The sequence below is a fragment of the Hyla sarda genome, chromosome 1, assembly GCF_029499605.1.
Source record: "Hyla sarda isolate aHylSar1 chromosome 1, aHylSar1.hap1, whole genome shotgun sequence".
Taxonomy (NCBI): domain Eukaryota; kingdom Metazoa; phylum Chordata; class Amphibia; order Anura; family Hylidae; genus Hyla; species Hyla sarda.
The window spans coordinates 304,883,592-304,889,071 of record NC_079189.1 but is presented as its reverse complement, the minus strand read 5'-3'; the positions used below and the strand labels follow the sequence as shown (position 1 = coordinate 304,889,071).

The 5,480-nt window shown below is 45.8% G+C and overlaps 1 protein-coding gene across 5 annotated transcripts in view; it reads left to right on the top strand.

The window, feature by feature from the left end:
- Positions 1-98: 98 nt before the first annotated feature.
- SUGP2 (SURP and G-patch domain containing 2) overlaps positions 99-5,480 on the top strand; it is a 71,557-nt gene continuing 66,175 nt past the window's right edge. For 2 of the 5 annotated variants that reach the window (XM_056518181.1, XM_056518186.1), the window contains exon 1: positions 99-242. The gene's annotated coding sequence lies outside the window, so the exon portion shown is untranslated. Of the gene's footprint in view, positions 243-284; positions 441-5,480 lie in introns of those variants that run through there. The other 3 variants (XM_056518183.1, XM_056518185.1, XM_056518182.1) reach the window with 2 other exon arrangements.

The window sequence follows — 5,480 nt, the reverse complement described above, 5'->3', positions numbered from 1 at the left end:
TTAATTTTGACCTCAAACAATATGCCATGTACATGCTACCCAAAATGCACGTGTTTTTATTTTACTATGAACTATTTTTTTTCAGGTTTTGAACATTTTGCCCTTAATCAACATGGCTCTCCCTCAGCGTGCTGACGTCATCACGTCAGCGCCGTGTAATACGTGCGACCTCCTGGGCGGAAGTGGCGTTGTGAGTGGATATCGGCGTGGTGTTAGCTGGTAAAGCTTGGCGCCCGGGCCTTGTAAGTATTGTGTGGCGTATGCTGCTGATTGTTGTTGTGTACAGTAACAAGTGGGGCTCTTATTTGTGCGAACACTAGAGCCTTGTTCACACGGTCAGGATTTAGCGTTCACTGACGGTTGATTGCAATATGAAAATGACCGCGTTGTGGATTGGAAAATGAATCTGCCAAGCATCGTGTTATAGATTCAGTATAGGGGTGCGTTCACACGGTCGTCTGTCCTTGTTGTTTATTTTATTTTTATTTTTTTTTCCCGTTTGGGTTCCGTTGTTGCTGCTTGTAAACGGATTAGGGCTCGTTCACACAGCCGCCTTCTCCCGTCTAAAAATGCCCGTTATGCAACCCGTTTGATAATTTTGTAAAGGGCTGTAAACGGATCCCATTGATGACAATGGGATTTTTTTTTTACAATCCTTTTTCACCCGTTTGCACCCGTTTCCTTCCTGTTCCGTATTTTTTGACGGGGAAAAAAGTAGCATGCTGTATTTTTTCTCCTGTTAAAATAACGGCATGGAAACGGATATTAAAAAATGTAACGTTAAAGTCTATGGCAAACGGATGATCATATAATGTCATCCGTTTGCATCCAGTTTTTAATATCCATTTTTCAACCGTTATTACTAATGAGCATGCTCAGGAGTGAAATCAGCAAACGCTTGCTGTGCTGTGGGCCTACTACTACTCCCATCATGGAACAGACTTGTTTCCTTGATGGGAGTAGTAGTTTCCAGGTTGCAGGAGTCTGGGGAGGCAAGATTAGTGCTTGTACTACTACCCCCATCAGGGAACAGTCTGTTCTATGTTGGGGGTAGTAGTATAGGGGCTGAGGGATTGATCGCACTGGGTCTCATGTCTGAGACCCCATGCGATCAAAAGTTATTAACCCGGGGTGTGGGCGGCATGGTCCGCGCACCGCAACCCTGCGATGTAGATCGTGTGTGTGTGTTACTTTCATTTTTTAATACCCTGCCTGGAGCCCTGAATGGCCAGCACAGAGGGGCCATTCAGGGCTCCTGTTGGGTTTTTAAGGTCATTATTACAGGATTGTAATGTTGCACTGGGCTGCGTTCCCCGGCTGCCCTGATGCATTGCAGGAGGGCAAGATCTATAGGTAGCACAGCAGTGGGCAATATACATAGCTAGTGCAGTGGGGGGCCAGACATATAGCGGAATATGTATAAACCCCCCCGCTGCGCTAGCTATGTATAATGCCCCCCGCTGCGCTTACATAAATCCCTTGCAGCGCTATCTGTGAACAGTATACTATCAGCAGCACATCATGCTGCTGGCCGGCAAAGGCAGCGCAATGCCGCCAGTTTCCTGGCCAGAAGATGTGCTGCTGATAGCATGCTATTCACAGATTCACAGCGCTGTGAGGGACATATGTGTATAGAAGCACTGCAGGGGGACAGTTATATATCACTATAATCTGTCCCCCTGCAGCGCTTCTATACACATGTCCCTCACTATCTGTGAATAGCATGCTATCAGCAGCACATCTTCTGGCCGGGAAGCGGGCAGCATTGCGCTGCCTTTGCCGGCCAGCAGCATGATGTGCTGCTGATAGTATACTGTTCACAGATAGCGCTGCAAGGGATTTATGTATGCGCTCGCTGGGGGGACATATGTAAGTGCATCGGGGGGCATTATACATGGCTAGCGCAGGGATGTGGAATTCCTATCGCCCGACGCCCGGGACTAGCAGTTTTGGGCGCCGGGCAGGTGAATTTGTCCGGCCCTTAGCCCGGCTTCGGGGAAGCAGGGCCCGACCTGACAAGTGCGGTGGCGATCTGCAGTCTGTATGGAGCGGGCTCCCGACTCCTGCCCGCTCCATACTCTGCCGCCTCCGACAATAAAAAACTGTATCCTCGGAAGCAGAGCAGGGGAGATGAGAAGCTGTGTATTTGTCTTCTCTCTCCTGCTCTGCAGACGTGCGGGGGGATATGAGGGGGCGTGGCTTCTTGCTCCCCGTGCAGATCTGCGTCCTCTGCCTTCACTCCCCCCAGCTGTAGCTTCGGAGAGCTGGGGGGAGGAGGCACCTCTGCACGGGGAGATGCATGCGGCGCTCTGCAGCATGTATGGAGCGGGCTCGGGATTCCTGCCCGCTCCATACTCTGCAGCCCCCGGCTGTTCTCAGTAGCCGGGGGCCACCGCTAATAGCCAGCATGCGGCTGGCTATTTATTAACCCTTTAGATCGCCGCTGTCAAAGCTGACAGCGGCGTCTAAAGGGAGATGTGAATGCTCCCTGGTGGGCTAGTGGGGTGGATCGCCCCCCCCTGCAGCGCGATCGCGGGGGGAGATCCACTATAGAGGTAGCCGGAGGACTTACCTCTGTTCCCTGCTGTCCCGCTCTGTCATTGATAGATCCTGGCTGGACCAGGCTCTATCAATGGATCACAGAGCACACAGATTAATAGAGTTCAATAGAATCTATTCCTCTGTCTGAGGAATCTAATGATTCCTCATAAGTCTAATAAAGTGTAAAAAATTAAATAAAAAAGTTTTTAATAAAAGTTTGAGACACATTAACCTAGTGGTCTTCAAACTGTGCCCCTCCAGATGTTACAAAACTACAATTCCCAGCATGCCAGGACAGCCGTTGGCTGTCCGGGCATGCTGGGAGTTGTAGTTTTGCAACATCTGGAGGCCCACAGTTTGAAGACCGCTGCATTAACCCCTTCCATGTTAAGTTCAAATCAACCCCTTTTCCTATATGTAAACATAATAAAAATAAACATATTTGGTATCGCTTCGTGCGTAATTGTACAACCTATTAAAATATAACATTATGTATCCCGTACGGTAAATGTGTAAAAAAAAAAAAAAAAAAAAAAAAAAAAAAAAAAAAAAAAAAAAAAAAAAAAAAAAAAAATTGCTATTTTTATAATATCCCATAAAAAAAAGTTAAAAAGCGATTAAAAAGTCAGATCAATGCCAAAATGGTACCGATACAAAAAACAGATTATGGCGCAAAACATGAGCCCTCATACAGCCTGGTATGCGGAAAAAAAATAAAGCTACAGGGGTTAAAAAATGTCAATTAAAAAAAAATTAGAAAACGTTCAGAATTAGTAAAACATGACGTAAATGATACAAATCTGATATCGCTGTAATCAGGCGCCTAAAGTTTAAAACTAACATGTTATCTGACCACAAGGTAAATGGCGTAGAAAAGAAAAAACACCAAATCTGCAAAATTATCTTTTACTATTTCAATTTCACTTCCTCAAATATATATATATATATATATATATATATATAAATTATTTTTTTTTGGTTCAGAGAATGTTATTGAAAAATTAAAAGGCATCATTATAGTAGGTATTTATGGCTATTATAGGGCGAGGAGGAAAAATGAGAGCGTAAAAGCGAAAATTGGCCCGGACAAGTGGATCGTCATGAGGGACAAGTAAATTTTGCTCCATTTTAGTCCCGTGGACAAGTAGTTTTTTATAAAATTTCCACACCCCTGTTATACTACTATCCGAATCATGGATCAGACTCTGGTCCATGATGGGGGTTGTAGTACAGGGGCTGAGGGATTGATCGCATCGGGTCTCACTTCTGAGACCCGATCAGAAGTTATTAAGCAGGGGAGCAGGCGGCATGGTCTGCAACTAAGCGATCACCGATGTATTTAACTTAAATTTTTTAATTCCCCGCGGGGAGCTCTGAATGGCCGGTACTGAGGAGCCAATCGGGGCTCCCTGCGGTTTTTTTTTAAATGGAAATGTATATTAAAAGTGCTGTGTGTGTGTGTGTATATGTGTATGTAACCCCCGCAGGCGCATTTATAATTATATACCCCTCGCCAGCGCAATTATCAATATATACCCCCACCAGCGCATGTATGTGACCCCCCCCCCCCCTGCTGGCACATATGTCATTGATGCAGCGCTATCTGCGAAAAGCATCGCACCAGCCGCCGCGATGCTGCTGAAAGAATACTATTCATACATAGCCCTGCAGGGGCATATTATATAGAAGTGCTGTGGGGGCCAGATATATAGTATTATGTGGCTCCCACAGCACTTCTATATAATTAACATAGGAAAAGTTAAAAGGTTTGCGCCGCAGTTCTCCTTTAAAGAGTACCTATCATGTTAAATTTTATAATCCTCCCAGTTCACTGCCCCATCATGATAAACCACCCCCTGCCTTTTATTTTTATAATTTGTTAGTTTTCTATCTTGATATTGTTCTGTATTTTCTGCTCAGTCTTAGTCAGATTCACAGACTGGGAAGGGTCATTACCAAGCAGGTGTGACATCATCTGAAGCCATACAGGGGAGAACTTCCTCCCTCACTCTGCTACACACAGCCCAGGGCAGTTCAGTGTGAGATGAGCTATGATTGGATAAGGCTGCGCGCACACCCCTCAGAACTCCAGACTGCATTTCCTGGTTTTGGACTTCTGTGTGCTGGGCAAGTAGGGAGACACCTCGTGGCAGCTTTTTTTAAACAAAGTACATTAGAAAAAAAAATTTTTTTTTTTTTTAGTGCAATTGCAAAAAATGTTTTTAATGAGTGACCATTTAGTGTTACTGTCACTAGTAAGAATATTTTTATTTTTTATTTTTTTAATGCTCAAGTCAACATAGTGATGTGCCCTAAAATACCTTTTGATCTGTGTCTTACTGTGCTCACTCTTTTTGCACTTCTGCTGTAGGCTGGGGATGTTTCTTCAGGATCATGACAGGGGTGTGGGGAAAAAAAACACTATTTGTCCAAGGGACTAAAATAGAGCCCAATCTACTTGTCCCTCATGAAAATCCACTTGTCCAAGTACACAAAATAATTTCAACCAAAATAGCCTGTAAATAAGGTCTTTATTAGTTTCTGCACTTACCGTATTTATCGGCGTATAACACGCACTTTTTAGGCTGAAATTTTTAGCCTAAAGTCTACCTGCGTGTTATACGCCGATAAGCCGCTGCAGTTCAATGATTTAAAGCGGGCGCTTAAAATCAATGAACTGCAGCGGCTTTGCAGGTGCAGAGACCGCAAGCGCTGCCAGCTTCTCTGCCCCTGCCTGTCCTGGGGTCTAGAGCCCTGCTGCCGGCCCTTCTCTCCCGCTGGCTATCGGTGCCGCTGCCCGTTCTCTCCCCCTGAATATCGGTGCCGGCCCCATTGCCAGCGACGATAGCCAGGGGGAGAGAAGCGGCGCCGGCAATGGGGCAGCAGCGCCGATAGACAGGGGGAGAGAAGGGGCAGCGGCACCCATTGCCGGCCCCGTT